General features: G+C 40.7%; 1 protein-coding gene across 7 annotated transcripts in view; it reads right to left on the minus strand.

Moving 5' to 3' along the window:
* ATXN1 (ataxin 1) overlaps positions 1–17,751 on the minus strand; it is a 408,196-nt gene that overhangs the window by 244,898 nt on the left and 145,547 nt on the right. For all 7 annotated transcript variants that reach the window (XM_023512286.1, XM_012804250.2, XM_023512285.1 and 4 more), the window contains one exon: positions 4,574–4,701. The gene's annotated coding sequence lies outside the window, so the exon portion shown is untranslated. The remainder of the gene's footprint in view (positions 1–4,573; positions 4,702–17,751) is intronic.

The raw sequence follows: 17,751 nt of genomic DNA on the forward strand, positions 1-17,751 counted from the left end.
TTGTATGCCTACATACAAAACAACACATACTCTTGAGTCCTTGACCCTAAATCTTTCATTTTGCCATGAGAAACATCACAAGGTGTCTCAAAATAATGACTTCTCAAACTGGCTATGAAACAGGGACACTACCTCAGGCTGAAAGAGGTATAGTGGAAAAGAGAACAATATATTAATGCTGAAAGATAAATTTTATGGAGATCTCTATTTTAAATATTTAATGGGTATCAATAGAATTTTCTTAACCATAGAGATGTACATTATAAATTCGCAAATGGGACAAGCCCCTATATCCCAGAATGCACAGATGTGTCCTGCATTGGTGGGTGGGGAGGGCAGTGGGCTGGACAGCTACCCTGGGACTGTCACAGAAAGGAACAACATCCAGGTAGAGGACACATGTGATAGAAGTTTGAGCCCCAGAAGAATGGAGTTGACTGGGAAGGGATAAAATGGAGGAAGGGAGTCCACCAAAGGTAATCAATCCAAAGCCAAAAATCCAGCCTTTACCAAATTCCGTCAAAGGCCAAAGGAAATGAAAGTAATCTTTGAGTGGATCGTATTAAGAGGCCACTAAAAGCGCCCAGGAATGGAGGGAGGAAAGTAAGAAGAACCATAATCCCACAGACAAGACAGAACGGAAGGTGACTAAAGAGGTCAAATGCCACTACCGGAGAGAATATTCCGATCTGGAACCTAAAGTCTGCTTAAAGTGAATTAGATAAAGTTAATTATGTATGTGCACAAAAGGTAGGACTAATTATTTTAATCTCATGCCCTAGGGTGAATTAGGGTAGATAAAGTAAGAAAAGGATATAGTTGTAAAAAGAATAAGAGACATTGTTCTGGTGAAATGGTCACCTCCATTCTTCCTTCGAATGCTGGTTAAGAAAATATCACTATATACCCCGGTAAAGCCAGAGTGCTCCCCACTCTCTGTCTAATATGTGCATATAGCCATAAAAAGTAAAATAGGTTAGTTTCACAATGTCTTAAGGGCATGACTTGTCAGTAAGATGCATTATTTAGATGACTAAATTGAGAGATGGAGACACATAGCTGCTTTATTTGTACTGGCCCTAGCAGCTGGGCATTTAAGGACAGTTTTATAGTCGGCTTCTCTCCCCAATGTCCTCACTTCCTGATCTGGTCCTGCTGTCCACAGTCACAACCTTGTCGCCAGCCTCTGTGTATCCTCTGGTTCTTTCTGCTTTATGCCTTCCAGGCCAACAGGGCTTTCTTTCTCCACTGGCTTCTTCGGTTTCCCATTTCAGAGGCCCTGCACACCTCCTTTGAGGATGGTCCTGTGCAGCTCTCCTGGTCACCCAGGTGAGTTATGATGGTGTTGCCTACAATCTCTCTGAGGACCGTAAACTGCACTAGGGCAGGTGGATGCCCACCTTGTTTCCCTCCCCATCATCAATGCCTAGCCCTGTACAAGAACAACGTAGCCCCCAGAAAAAGTATTCACCAAATGAATAAATGAGTGATGAATAACTGAATGAGATTAGAATTTAAAAACATTGTCCCAGTTCCTCACAATTTGAAAGTTGTACATTAATTCTATACTGGTAAAGTCCTGAGATACCCTAAAGTCCCTTTGGGGACTCTATGAATTGAGTTTGCGACAATGATTTGGCCTGACTTGCAGGTAAGTCTTCTAAATGATTGCAAAAATGGCTTGGGCAACCATGTGAAGCGTATAGAGGCTGGACCACAGATCTATGGGCATAGCACAGTTAAATATGGTCTTGATTCCCCACCGTCCTGCCTCTCGGGAGAAGTTGACTCTGGGAAGCCCTTGATAATCAGCACATCTACTTTTCCACACACCAGATAGCGATGCACAGTGAGAGAATCGTTTCTCCATCTCTATGGAGACTCTATTGATTCTGTAGCTTGAAATCCTACTGGTTCTGCAGTTTGGGAGGAAGCTAAGTGCTACCCAAATACCACATGTTCCATATGGCAGTGTTATCACTGTGCTCACTCCGTTACATGCGGCCCTTCTACCTACACTCAGGAGGTGCCGCATCTCGGAGTCTAGCGGAAGGAACATTATGAACTCGTTTCCTCACCTGTATTTGCTGAAATGTTTATTGCCTCCTCTCCTTCCATGAACTTGTTAATGTTGCCGAAATAACATATATATGTGTTTATAAAATATATAATGTTACTGAAATAACATATATACGTGTAATAAAATACAAGTTTTATTTTCTTATTCATCCCCATCATCTCTTAGAGGGGGATAATCTATGACCCATTAAAGAGGAATTCTTCAACTAAAATGTCTTAATGAGGAATTCAGACGTTCTTCCTTTACTGAGAAACACTGCGTTGCTGAAATTAGACTGGAGATTAGGGCTAAACAAACACAGCACACACACCCACCCACCCACCCACCCACACATACACCCACACCCACACCCACACACACACACACCCACACCCCCCCCACACACACACACGCTAGGGGCAGACAGCCATGGAAAAGGACTGCCTGAAGTCATAGAAGTCACCCTGTGCTTGTCTCCTTAAAGGCAAGTAATTCTGTGACCCCTTTTTCCTTTTAATTTTCAACCTTGTAACACAGACAAAGGGTGGAGAGACTCACAACCCTACAAATTTCCCTTTTGTGTTTTTTTAGGAGAAAGCATACATTGACAAAGAGCTGGTGGGGGGCCCTTAATCTACCTTCTTTCATTAATTTAGTGAAATGAAGCTTATTTAGTAAAGATGGAAAGAGATGAGCCAAGTAGGGCAGCTCACATATGGTGCCAGACGGTTAGTAGCTCACAAGAGGCCAGGAAGCTTGCCTGGCCCAAGGCACTTGCGGTGCCACAGGAACAAGGCGGGCTGGGTGGGAATGAGGCTCTGCTTTCACACAGCGGCAGCTCCAAGGGAGCCCCTGGCCAGGTGAGAGAGACAGCAAAGATTTCAAAGTGTCTGACTTGAAGACTTTAATCAGTCTCTTCAGGACCGGGATTACTCCATTAATTCAAATTAAAGCCATTCAGATGTACATTAAACTCTTATTTTTTTAGATACCAGAGGAAGATGAAAAGAAGGAAGAAGAAGGGAAAAATAATTTTACAAGATTAAAAGTATTTTGACAGTTCAGTGTTCTACCTTACATTTGTTTACTTCTATCAGGATCATTTTCTTATATGATTACATACTCTTTTGAAATAGTTTTTAATAACTTGAAGCATTTCATACACATTTACTTGAAATAACACCCCATGAGATGGGTACTATTATTAACTAAATCTTACAAATGGAGACATCAAGATGGAAAGGAGCTTGCCCAATGTCACACTTTGAGAGCTGGAATTTGAGCCCAGGCAGTCTGAAGCTTGCAGTCTTCTCTACTGTGATCCACAGATTCTGTATCATATGGTGCTACCGTAATTATATTTAATCGTGTTCCCAATATTGGACATACGTGCATACATATATATGCACATACGTATTTTTAACTAATGAGCAGTATAACTTCAGATTCGTGTTTAATGACGTTTTTATTAAATGCCTCTTTATTCTTTTTAAGAAATTAAAAGCTAGGTTTTCCACTGAAAAATCATTGCTATCTAGTGATTTCATAGTTGTCTAAAAATACTTCACCAAAAAGGAAAGAACTTAAAATTTCCTACTGTTTGATTTAATATTATTTCCCAAATGTCAAAATCTGGTAAGTTTTACGCATGCTACTGTCTACAAGAGGAAGGCTCTTCAGAACAGTATAATTTACAAATAAATGACCCGACCCCAAAACAAAACCAAAACCCACAGAAACATCATTTTGCATAATCAATTGGCAAAAACTCTTTCTGTTTTCTGAATTCCCAGCATTGGAAAATTGTGTAAAAGTAGATATCCTCTCATACACTGCCTCTGGAAATATAAGTTGGCAGGACTGTATTGGAAAGTAATTTGGTAATAAGTTATCCAAAAATCTTAAAGCTTGAAAACTCTCAGGTGTTCTCTGTTAAGGGATCATCCTACAGAAGCCATTACCAACGGAAACTCATGCAGAGAGTGGTAAGAACATTTTTGGCAGCATAAAAGCAAAGAGGTCAGAAAAGGACCCAATGCCCAACTAGTAGAGATCAACTTAATAAATTTTAGGATGGCTATCCAATGATATACTAGATAATCCTTAAAAATTGTGTTGTAGAAATATATCTATTGTTATGAAAAATGTTGATTAGTAGATTGTTCGAAGGAACAACAGTTTAGACGACAGTAGGTATGTGATGTTTTCCACTACCATCTCTCTGATGGTCATCTCTTCAGCTAAATTTATGAATGTTGCCTTCCGAATTATCCTTCTTTTATTAATGCCTGGTCATTTATTCTAATTAGTAATCTCAAAATAAGTGGAAGTTATTTTCTTTCCCGCAAAAAAAGCAAAGGTTCCACTTTCATAAAGGAGACAGGAAAAATAAATAGACATGAAGTGTGTGACCATTACACATAAGTGTTTATGTTGTGTGTCCATATGTGTGTGAACAGACAGGTATCTCTGAATGATAATTATTTGGGGTGAAAGATTTTTGTAGATATTTACCGGTAGCATGTGCTTTCATCACAATGGAGAACCATAAGCTGTCAGCTCCTTCCACTGGGTCTTTTCTCACAGATTTTGCTTGAGTAGAAAGGGTGGCAGTGGAGAATTTCAATATAAGATGCCTAGACCTGTAATTACAAAGACTGGAGTTAGGCAGCTTCTGTCTTAGGCCTCCATTCACACTAGCTGAAGTCACATAAAAGAGAAACATCAGATTGCATAATCTCTGTCTCTCACACATAAATTCACACACAGAGTTCTTAAATCAGAATGTCAAAAACGTCAAGCACAGACACAGTAACAAGACAGCAGTCCTCACCCCTGGGGGTGAGCAGGCTCTGGCTGGGGCTGCTTCCCACCCTACCTCCTGAACTCAGGGGCATCAACCATCAAAATGATCCTGTTCCTACCGCTCCTTCTCTACCTCATAATTCCAAAGTTTCGAAAAAATAAAAAGTAATTAGTTCTTCTCCAAAAAATGTCAGGAACATTGCTAAGTTCCATGCTAAGATTCCTTCTAGCCACAAAGTTATGCAAATTCAGTACATATATTTATGTTCTGGCCTGACTTTCACTTTCTAAACTGTACATGCCTCTCTATTAGGGACTCCGATAAGGCACGATACCAGTAATATCCCAAATCATCAATAGCATTGCTGAAACATTTGCTATGTCCCGAGTACCATGCTGAGTGCTTTACACACATAACCCCAGTTCACTGCACCCTGTGAGGTGGCTAGTAATCATTACTACCTCTTTACCATTGACAAGAAAACTGAGTACACATAGCTGGCAGATGGTCAAGCCAGTTTTTAAGCCAAGAATTTACAGAGGCCATGCTGATACTTCCAGTACGACTATACAATCTCTCCAAAATTCATCTTGCTAACAACACCTCTGTACTTATTATAACAAAGCTACATACCAAATCAACATTATCTCATTTCCCCCAGTGTTGATAAATCCCCTAATAATTCCTAATATTACTCTTTTTAGATTTTACTGCCCTTTGATTTTAATTGTCAAGCTTCTCTGAAACTATCATGTCCATATCTCAGTTGAAGATACATTGATAGTTGTTTTAAAAATGCCAGGTAATCCCAAATTCAGATGTCAAAATACTAAGTAAAAACCTAAAATCCACATTCTGCCTAAGTGGCTAAATGCTATTAGGAAGAAGGCAGAAAATAAAGCCAAAAAGCTATGGGTGAATCCCTAAATAAAGATGTGTTAAATAAAGAAAGGGATTTCTATACATAATATAGGTATGATTTAAAAACTACTTGAAAAGGTTGACCTATTTACAAATAGGTTAAACCTACTATAGCTCTTAGAATCACTGCAACACCAAATAGAAAGAGGCATATCAGGAAATCAACAAAATTACTTATCGGTCCCATTATAACTCCCCTCTGGGGTGTGTGTGTGTGTGTGTGTGTGTGTGTGAACATGTGCTCATTTGCACTAGCCTGGTTATGCCTCTGCCTTTGCACGTGACACCCCCTTTAACATGCCTTTCCTTCTCTTCACCATCTAAAACGTGTCTACTTATTCTTCAAGACCTACTTCTTAAGCTTCCATTCTTTTGTGATGTTTTCTTCACCTCTCCCCTAAGGTTTTCTGGAAATCCAAAGTGCATTCTACCCTACCCCCTCCTATGTTCCCTATGTCAGCATTGGCTCCAACATCATCCTTAAGTCTTCCTCTTCCAAACTATGCCCCATATTCTTCCATCCAGCAAACTCATAACACCCTCTGTTTCTTCCTTAGACCATCAGGGACCATCTGGCCTCCTAACTGGTCTCCCCACATCCACCCTGCCACTGTAAGGCCCCATCCTCAGCTCCTCCCTAAGGCACTGCAGTGGCTTCCCATTGAGCTTAGATTCCTAACATGGCCCTACTGTGCTCTGCTGGGCCTTAGGCCAGTGGTTCTCAATCTTCCTAATGCCTTGCCCCCTTAATATAGTTCCTGTAGGTCCCCGACCCACAGGTTGAGAACCGCTGGCCTTAGGCCTTTTGCACTTGATTTCTTCCTTACTAAGACTTCTTCCCAAATCACCTCTTCTATCAAGAGACCTTCACTTCTTTTCTCCTTGAGCTCTGAGCTCAGTCCTCTTCTTTGCAAGGAGCCTTTCTTGACCTCTTGGCCAGGTCAGTACCTCCTACAACATGCTTTTATAGAATCACTCTCCCATTGAGCTGATTTGTTAATTAATGCCTGTTTCTTTCACTAATTAGTAAGCTCTGGGAAGGCAGAACTGTGTTCTTATTTTATCCTCAGTATTCAATGCAGTGATCTGCACATTTTAGGCACAATAAAAATCTGACAAAAATGAGCTGACTGGATTAACAGATAAAAGAAGAAGAGAAGGAGGAAGGGAGGAAGAATGGGAGGACACATTCCTTATCCATGTTAATTTAATCAGCATTTGTTGAATTAATTTGTGCATGATCTTCCAATACGCAGAGTATAATACGCATATTCCTTTGAAGAATGTGCAAGAGTCCCCATGATCTGACTCAGCAGCAGGGTCTTTCCTCCAGATTTGACCCTCTGTTCCCCAAGTCCCTGTGGCTCATTCACCTACTCTGCTCTCCTACTCATCTCCTCCCACCATCTCTTCTTTTCCCGTCAAACATCATGTTTCCAAATTCACTCAAGTCTTCAAATCTCAGGGCAGGGAGTGCTTTTCTATGAAGACCTCCTGATGCCTTCTGGGAAGGCAGAGCCCCCTTCTCCCATTTTCCTGTAACACCTTGTCCCTATCCTTCGGAAGGCAATTACCTTATCTTCTTATACTTGTTTCTTAAGTAAATCCACCTTTCCCATCATAACCTAAGTCGTTAAAAGCAAGGAAGAGGTATTCCCTCATCAGAGTATGTCCAGAGTGTAGCACAGCAGCCTGGTACATAAATTGTCAATAAGTAAATATAGGTCGATTGAATAAAACAGAAATGTGTACACATACACACCCATACATACACTTGTATATCCTATCACACACGCCCATTGCATATGTGCAAAACCTCCAGAGTTAGAATTCTGAAATATATATTAATATGGTATATTATTAATAATAATATGTTCTAATTCCTAATGGTTATACATTCATCAGCAAAACGGGCTAAAACACCTAGCCCTCAGGGGGGTAATCAGAATTAAGTAAGGTACATAAGCTCTTTGGCATACAGCTCAAAGTCATGGAAAACACTCCACAAATATTAACTATAAAATCATTATTATTATTAGAGAAACTAAGTTGAATTTATAATTTGTGGTTCAAATGTAACAGTTTTATTTGCCAACATTTTTCCGATTAAAATATTAATTAGCATTAGCATCTCTGTAAAGACATAATGATGGCTAGAGAGCCAATCAGAAAACTAAGGAAAAAGGACAGTCTTACTACAGCTGCAGGACAAATTATTATTTGTCAATATACAAGTGGAGGGACAAAAGCATCACTAGAGAAGAGAATTTCTGTACAAAAATTATCTATGAAATCTAAATGGCAGAAACAACAAATATTGCTATTTAGGTGCTATAAACATTTAGCTAAAATAATTATACATACTGCAAATTATTTCTTTGCTAAAAAAACAAGCTAGAAATACATATTCATCCATTTCTTTTAATTATCGGACAAAGTAATGCGACTTTATAAATAAATACTAAGGATTTGACTAATGAATATGCCATAAATGTTTGAACTAATGGCAAACACATTTCATATGTGGTCTATCAGATGCTGTTCTAATTTAGAATTGCTGAAATTTAATGAAATCGACTATGCAAGCAGGAAAAAAAGGTGCAAGAATATTTTAAAAAAATAGGACTGAATTGTTCATAAATGCTCCCAGTATTTCTCCCAAATTAAGCAGAATGAACTGGCAACAATTTATTCCACGAAGCAAACTTGTAATTCTGCCCTTTATTGCTCTTTCCCTTGAATACTGGCCAAATTTAAATATTGTATAATGAAGTGTTTCATATACTGGGTACTACTGAAATATAAAGTACTATCATTAGTGCATTTTGAGAATTCTATTTTCAATTACCCTTGATCTCTGATAAATGATAAAACCCAAAATCAATCAGATTTCTGATGGGGGCTCATCCTTTTTCTCAACGGTACTAGAGTTACTGGAGAAAGTATTACAGAAAAACTAAGTTCATGACTTCTTGTTTTACGATGAAATATTAAACTCCTTTTAAATTGAATTATAATACTATTCACTGGCCAGAGCTATTGACCAGATTAACATAATGTAAATATATCGCTATTTTGGAACATCATTAAAATAAGATGGCAAAGTAGAACAGACAAAGCCAAAAGAGTCTTAATTAGACTATTTTTATTTGAATTCATTACTAATTTGATTATGATGATGCTTGCCCTTATGTCATAAATCTGGTGAAATCTTAGCTATATAAGGCAAAATCCATCTTTTCTTAACGCTGGTCTCTCCATCAGAGATGTCCTCACTCATTCAAGCATTCCTCTTCCTTTCAGACTCAGTCCAGTTGTCACTTTTTTTGTGACCTGCTCCCATATATAACTATTTTTCCTACCATGCCATGCCCTGTCTCCCTCTCTAGACTGTGTGCTTCTTAGGGGACTTGACCAGGTCCCCACATTGTTCATAACCACCTGCACAGTTCTCTGCACATAATATATTCTCAGTAAATACTGGTTCAATGTGGCAGTAAATACACATTTTCTGAGACTCTTAAGACTATGGTGAAAAGGCCACTAACTGTGACTTAAAGGTTAAAGTTTAAAAAAAAGTTCCATTTTTTAGTGAAATGAAATTCTTAGCATTTTCACTTCCAGATGCATCAGCATTACATAAAAGATGTTGAAACTGTTTTAAAAAAGAGACACGCTGCACATTTTCCTGTCTGAGAATTAGTCTGAAAGTACCAAATTCCACAGGGGCCTCTGGGTGTTCTCAAGACAAGCGTTCAGTTATGTATTGATCCCATGCACTCATTTAATGGAAATCTAGAGTAAGACTCAACCTCCGTAATACCAGCATGTCACACATTATTCCACCCAGCTGCTTAAGAATAGCGGCCGATTCCCAAGAGAGGTCTGCCCTCCTCTCCCAATACTGTGGGGCACTTTAGCAATGAGGGATTGTAGCAGCAGAGAGTTTCGGTCCTCAAAGGAGCAGAGCACCAGCCCTGGCTTACATTTTCCACCTCTATTGTCAATTCTTATTCTCACACAGTCCAATTTCTCACACAGCTGCCTTTACTGTTTCAAGACTGGACCTCTGAGCCTGTAATAAACTGCCTGCTGCGTAACACATTACATCATCACACACGTGCCAACTCTTACCTCACTCAAAAGGCCACATGTCGCTCAGAAAAAAACAGTGGGCGGCAAAAGAACATATTTCTACTAGTATCTATCCCGGTTCAACTCAGAAGTCACTGCTGGGACAAGAAATATGGATTTTCTAGGAGGTGACCAAGCCTTAATTTGATGAATATTCTTTCTTCTATGCCCCCAGATTTTCTAAATTTTCATTAAGAAGAACTATACAGCCTCAGCGTCCATAGCTCAGTGGTTAGGGTACTGGCCACATACTCCAGGGCTGGTGAGTTTGAACTCAGCCCAGGCCTGCTAAACAGACACACAAAAACTAGCTGGAGCGTTGTGGAGGGCGCCTATAGTCCCAGCTACTCGGGAGGCTGAGGCAATAGAATCACTTGAATCTAAGAGTCTGAGGTTGCTGTGACCTGGGTCTACCAAGGGCGACATAGTGAGGCTGTGTCTCAAAAAAAAAAAAGAAAAAAAAAAAAAAAGAAGAAGAAGAAGAAGGACTATACAAAAAGCTCCCATGCCTCCTATCTGATTCTCCTTGGCCTCACTCTAAAACCTCTGCCACTCAAGAGGTGGCACTGTCAGAATCATACCTTGTAACCCTGCCTGTGTGATCTCAAATCTTTAGGGATTATGAAAAGATACTATGATAGGGAACAGGTAGAGATTGGGAACAACCAAGGAAAAATTCTGACGACTGCAATCACTCTAATAATGCTTGTATTATACAAAAATTGAAACTTACAAAAGAATCACGCAACATGTACACAATCTATGAAGCATGGTGCTAAATTGGGCCCCTACTAACCTAGCCCCTATTTGAGAACCAAACATTAAGAGCATTGATGTCTCTACCTATATGCTACTTCTCTAAACCATCCCCACCTCCTCTCTAGAGGTAACCACCATACTGAACTTTGTACCTATTGCTTTCTAAAATATATAGCTTAATTTTGTTTGATTTCAAACTTTAAAGTAATTCTACTCTGTCTTAGCCCTCTGTGACTAGTTTTTCTCCCCCCCACTATTGTTTCTAAGATTTAACGATGTTGTTGCAGATGCCTGCAGTTCCTTCATTTTCAGTGTTTTATAATATTTCATCGTGTGAAAAATATATAGACAGTAGAACCTTCATAGATGACCACCTCTCTACATTGACCTCTTCCTTAAATTGACCTAATTCTCACAGACCAGACATGCACCACATGCACGTATCAGTACTGTGAGCCTCATTCCTTATGTTGACCATCTCTATTTGTTGACCAGTTTGTTACAGTCCCTTGGGAGGGCAACTTAACAGAGGTTCCACTCTCTATATACCTTAGACCAGGGATCCTCAAACTTTTTAAAGAGGGGGCCACTTCACTGTCCCTCAGACCATTGGAGGGCTGGACTGCGGGCCCCGGGATGAGTTGGCTGCTAAGCGGGACAGGCAGTGGTGGCAAAAACACCTGTCGGGCCGGATAAAGGTCCTGGGTGGGCTGCATGTGGCCTGCGGGCCATAGTTTGAGGACGTCTGTCTTAGACTATAGATGACCTTTAAAAATGTTTAGTTTCTGTCAATTATGAAACTTGGTTTAGCACAGTACAGAATCCTTAAACTAGTAGACAAACAACTACACACCCACACAAGAAAAAAAAACACACACAATTAAATTCAAGAAGTGGGGGAGAGAGAGGAGAGGGTGGGGAGAGCAGAAGAGGGAGAAGGGAAAGGAGGAGGGGGGGTGGTTTGGTAAACTCTCACCTACGGGTACAATGTAAGCATGGGTATATGGCACACCTCCTGGGTGAAGAGCCAGCTACAACTTGGACTTTACCTAACAAATGCAAACAATGTAACCAAATAGTTCATACCCATACCTTAATCGGAAATAAAAAACAGCACAAGTTTTCCTGGGGTGCTGCCTAGGAATGGTATATAAATAGTTACTATCGCACAATAGTGCCAAACTGTTTTCCAAAATGAGTATGTCAATCTTCAATCTTACCAGCAGCAAGACCTCATCATTTTTTCACTGATAAATTATTTTAGAATCAAGAACAAGATCTGGCCAGGCGTGGTGGCTCACTCCTGTAATCCTAGCACTCTGGGAAGTTGAAGAGGGTGAATCACCTGAGCTCAGGAGTTTGGCCTGAGCAAGAGCCAGATCCCTGTCTCTAAAAATAGCAGGGCATTGTCACAGGCACCTATAGTCCCAGCTACTTGGGAGGCTGAGGCAAGAGGATTACTTGAGCCCAAGAGTTTGAGGTTGCTGTGAGCTATGACTCCATGGAACTCTACTGAGAGTGACAAAGTGAGACTCTGTCTCAGTAAAAAAGAACGAGAGTTCTTTGAGCTAAAGCTGGTGTTTCCACTTTATAGACTCAAAGTATAAATATCCAGAAAGGAATAAATTTCCTATACCTCTCTCTCACAGTAGTGAGTTTATACTTTGGTCATCACTAAACCTAACAGATGATAACTATTTTCTAAGGTATGTTTATTTTACTACTTTCAAAAGTAGATTGGGCTGAGAATAAACAATTTGAAGGCTCCCAGTGGCTATCTTTTCTAGTCATTCAATTCTTAAGCAAGGTAGCTACCAAAGGTATTAAAGAGTGTCCCAGCATACAGGAAGTCCCAGGCCCCCAAAACCCATTTGGAACAGAAAATCAAGTACAAATTTCAAGTATTCCAAACTATGTAAAATTGAGAGACATCTTTTTATTTTCTTTAGTATTAGCATGAAGCTGACAACCAGAGTGCTGAAACAGATGAAGGAAAACCTTAGTTTTTATTTTAAAATAGCAAAATTAAAAACCTTAGTAATTACTTGTTGCCAGGCTTAGGCTCAGAGAAAAAGGATTCTTTCCTTGCCAAGAGACCAAGGTCAGAGCTTGAGGCTCTTAAGCCTTTGATCCTGACTCCACAAGTCTGCACCAAATAAGCCAGTTCATCATTCCCCCAACAGACCTATAGACCTTTTTGGGTCTGAGCACAGAGTTGGCAAATAAAGGGCAGGAGAGGAGGTAAAGAATAAGCTGGACAGAATACCAAGGGTAAGAAGTAGCAGGAAAACACCACAGCTGACACCGAAGTTATTACGGAGACCAGGGCAGCCGTCTGAAACGGAGGTGGCCCTGCGCTGGATGGTACTGTTTTCAATCATTTTTAATTTCTTTCCCAGAGCCGTTTATGTCTGGAGGCAATCACTATCTGGATTTTAAATGCTTCTGACCACGTTTCCACATTTTTCTCCATTATGATCTCTTCCTTGGTGGTGAACTTCCCAAAAAGCAGACAGAAAAGGCCAAAAGGGATGGAGGTGAGAAAGAGGCATAAGAAAGTGAATGTCTTTGGAAAACTGAATGTTGACAGCAAGTAGAACTAGCAAGACTCTGCCATTAGTGCCTGTTAAGTCACCTATTTGAGAATTTTGGATGACAGTCAGTGCAGTCTTACGCCTCTTATTAAATTCTCACACTGTTTTAATTAAGCAGGGCCTTATTTTAATCACACCCGTGGTGCCTTCGCTTTTCAGGCTAGTGAGCTAGAACCCAGCCAGACAATGTTAAGAGAGCCTTTCCTTCTCACTCAAGGAAACTTTCAGATTCCCTTTTATTTTCTGTTAAAAGCATGGCCAAGAAAGCGATCCTAGTTTGATATCTAGTATGAGGGTGGGGGAGGGAAGTGCCTGTAACCTCAGGTAAAACTCCAGACACCCTTCAAACTGGCAAAAAATATTAAAATAATCACATTTTAAAGGATCCCTTTGTACTACTGGTCTGTGAAGATTCTATCAAAACACAGTCATTCTCCCAACTACAAAAATCTTTTATTTTAAAATAACTTGTATTCGTGTGTTCTGTTAAAAGTGCGTCTGGCTTTTTATTCAATGACTAGATTATCCTTTCAGGAGAATTATCACATTTCATTAGAAGTGCTTAATGAGGGAAGAATTAGGAGTCCCCCCACATACACAAAACTCCTAAGGGAAATGAGGTCAGAATCCACTTCCTATCCCAAGCACTTCATGGAAGTGGCATCAAATACCACAGCAGAAGCTGTCCAAGGGGAGCCCTTTCCAGAAGATAAAACAGGTATAAATAAGCAAAAACCTGCCATCCACTGGCAGGCACAGAGGGCAGAAAAGCTAAACATTTATTATAAGATCTTGCAAAGGCACTGTTGGAACAAGCTAGACCAGCCACCCACCCATTCATCCCAGCGACTCCTTTTCTATACCTTCTGTCCCAGGGAGGGCACGGCTGTCTCGCTATGCGCTCACCTGCAGGGCGCTGCGCTGCTCCCACCTGCATCCCACCCCCTGCCCACCTGCATGGCGGGCTCCAGAGAGGGAGCCAGCCCGCCGCCCTCCCCGGCCTCCCAGAGGCTGGTGCTGTTCCACCTTTCTACGAGAGGCATGTTGAGCAAATTAGGGGTTATAAACACCTCCGGTGGAAGGAGGAAGATTCCTTGGGGCTTTGTAAGAGAAGTCAGCAGCCAGTGTCTCCAAGGTATAAGGTGTAGGTACATGCTCACCCTTGCCCCTCGGCCCTGCCAGGCATGTATGCACCACACCTGTTTGTGGCCACAATTATGCCTGCAATGCCCAACCAGGAAAATGTTAATGCCTCACATGGCTGAGAATGCAGCTAGTCCCTGACGAGCAGCAGAGAGAAAGCTATTTTCAATGTAAGGGGAAGTATATACCTAAATGTTAACTGCAGTGCTGCCAAATCTGTGCTGAGAGAGGGCTGGAAGGACAATATCTGGGCTCCCAGCACGGGTTATAGTTTTCTTAGACCAGTAGAACTCTCTGGCTAGAGACAGCAAAGAGAAGCATCAGTTCTAAACGGTGCTGGATGTAGGAGCCAGCAGTCTAGGACACAATAAAAGAAGCCGAGTTCACCATTAAGAACGAATTTACTGAAATAGATATCTAATGTTCGTACCACAAAAAATGATAAATTGTTGAGGTGCTGAGCATGTTATTCAGCTTGACTGAATCCTTCTGTGATGTGCACACAGATAAGAACTTCACGTGGCATGCCATAAATAAACACAATTATTGTCAATCACAAATTAAAAAAATATTTAACTTAAGACAAAGAATAAATAGGGGAAAATGGAATGCTGGTTTCATGCACACCGGTGGGTGCTGGCTGCCAGTGTGACATGCTTTTAAGATCACAGCCCTTCGACAACTCACAGATACCCAAAACTCCATAATTACAGACCTTCCTTTTGTTTAAATATTTTCTCTCTCTTTAAATTTCATAATAATATGCTACTGTGGAAGTGGGATATCCAGATATTCTATATATACTTAAAAAAAAAAATCTAAGCTGAGTATGGATCCTAACTGTACCACTTCCCAGGTTTGTAACTTTGGAGAAATGATTTACCATTTTGAATCTCAAGTTCATAAACTATAAAATGAGACACTCATGCCTGTCTCAGAAGGCTGGTGCAAAGCTGAACTTCAGTTATGTGTATAAAAGTACGTGGCCCAGGGGTGGCGCCTGTGGCTCAAAAGAGTAGGGCACCAGCCCCATATGCCGGAGGTGGCAGGTTCAAACCCAGCTCCTGCCAAAAACTGCAAAAAAAAAAAAAAGGTACGTGGCCCCCCCCCAAAAGTAATGGCAGCCACTGGGATACTAGTTTCCCTGTCCCTTTGTAGACAGCAGGTCATGTGAGGAGAAAAATGTGAGGAAAACTTGAGGGCACTAACCTCCTGGTATAGAAATGATGACAAGGCCGGCAGCAAAGATAAGAGTTGGGGCAGCTGGAGAAAAGGCCACCTAAGCTGGATGACAGAATCTGTTTTCATAAATGTGATGAGGGGAGCTCTGCTCCGGCACACAGAGACACTGCAGGCTGACATTTATTTGCCATATTGAGTGGAAAACCGAGGACATAGAAACAAAGAGGCACACCCCCCTCCTGGAAAGGCTTTTCCTTGCTTGGTGTCCAGCTGAGCACATGGAGTGTTCAGGGACACCTGAACAGCTATATCACAGGGGCACCTGAACAGCTAGATCACAGGGACACCTGAACAGCTAGATCACAGGGGCACCTGCCAGGGAGTGGAAGCAGGCAAAGCTTTGGCCAGGGGACAGGAGTCTAAGCCAGCAGAAGGAACTACTATAGCTTCCCACTTGCTGGTGACCAGACTCCACTGATTCAGAGCTCTTTCTGCCTACTTACCCCAAACTGGCCCCACACCCAATGCTGTTGAGCCAAAGATCCATTTCCTCTTCCTACACATCAGCATTTCCACACTTAGGGGTCATCTCTTATCTCACTCTGAAGAGCCAGCCATCATTGCTTTCCAAGGCATAAACCAAACAATTCCACCAGTTGCTCAGGAGCACAGGCCACAGAGTGGACTAACCCTGGTAGGGGGGAGGCTTCCTATTACAGGTTGATGCAGAAATATATTTTTGCACTGAGAAGACTGTTGAAATTGCAAAGACTCCTCTCAGAAGATAAACCCTCCCCAAATTTCCTTCTATCATTGCTGTTCATTAAAAACAACCTTAACTTGAATGAATAGGAAGGAGAGCTTTATTTTTTAAAAATAATAAACAGTAACAGCCATCACAACTAAAGGTAGTATTATTTAGAACCATTAAGATGTCAAGACACCAGCCTTTTGCCCCTCACTCCAGAAAGCCTATTTGGAGCACCAGCTATGGCAGAACACATTTCAGGAATCTCTAATCTGACAGTGCTCACTGCTGTGTTACTGGAGTGTGACTTAAATTTGCTTTTTGGAAATTCCAAAATGCAAAACTGGAAAACAATAATATATGTTGTACATGGAAATCTGGTATGTGGGTCACTGTGTTTTTTCTTACACGGCTGCAGTGTTTTCTATTTCATAATCAAGACTAATAAACTTGGAACCATTCATTTTGTTTATTATCTATAATCAATTTTTAAAGTCTAGCTGACCCTTCCTTAGCCCCTTGATATACTTTTGGGCCATTCCCCCCTTCCTTCCTATGAGCTGTGTGCACAAAGAAAGTGATTTCAATACTATCTAAGCAAAACCACATATAAATAAAAGCATCATACAATGCTTCCTAGAGCCAAAGGAAATGAATTTAGAGTATACACATCACCGACTACATTCCATTAATACAGATAATTAAAAGTTGGCTGTATAATAATATTAAAGAGCAGGCACAAATTTTCTTGAAAATCTCTCCCTGGTATTAGCTATGTAAAAATACTGACTGAATGTTCAACACTAATCAAATTCATCTCTTTAAGAGCAGTGTATAATAAATGGGTAGCCTAAAAGGAATGCTTTGAGCAGAATGCTTCACTATTGTCTGATTATTCTAAATTTAAAACTCCAACAAAGGAAAGAATTTTTCTTCTAAGGTTCAAGATTCACGAGGATTAGGTAATGAAATTCCTATAGAAGAGCAAATTAAAAAAAAAATTGCTATCCATAAGCTGCCAATGTTTCACATCTCTATAGTGTCTTTATAGACATTCATTCATTCAACAACAAATGTTTATTTGGCATACATGGAGGGAAGACAGGACCTGAAAATACTTCAAAATTTAATCACCTGTAAGTTATGACTCAGACAGCGGGTACAATGATCCCCAAATGCACAGACTGAGATGAGTTCAATTTTGAGCTTTCACCAAGAAGGCCCAAGCCAGACCTAGGAACTGAACTCATGTCCTTTGATTCTTAGAAAATGACTCGGCTCTTAGAACAGGCTGCCTGCTCTCTTACGGCACACTCTCAACACTATCCGGAAGGCACGTTACCTAGACCAGGAGAGGGAGGATTAAGGAAGCACAACAAAGTCAGGCTTGTTCCTGAAATTATAC

This window comes from Otolemur garnettii, unplaced genomic scaffold, assembly GCF_000181295.1.
Source record: "Otolemur garnettii isolate 467f Iridium unplaced genomic scaffold, OtoGar3 scaffold00026, whole genome shotgun sequence".
In the NCBI taxonomy this organism is placed as follows: Eukaryota; Metazoa; Chordata; class Mammalia; order Primates; family Galagidae; genus Otolemur; species Otolemur garnettii.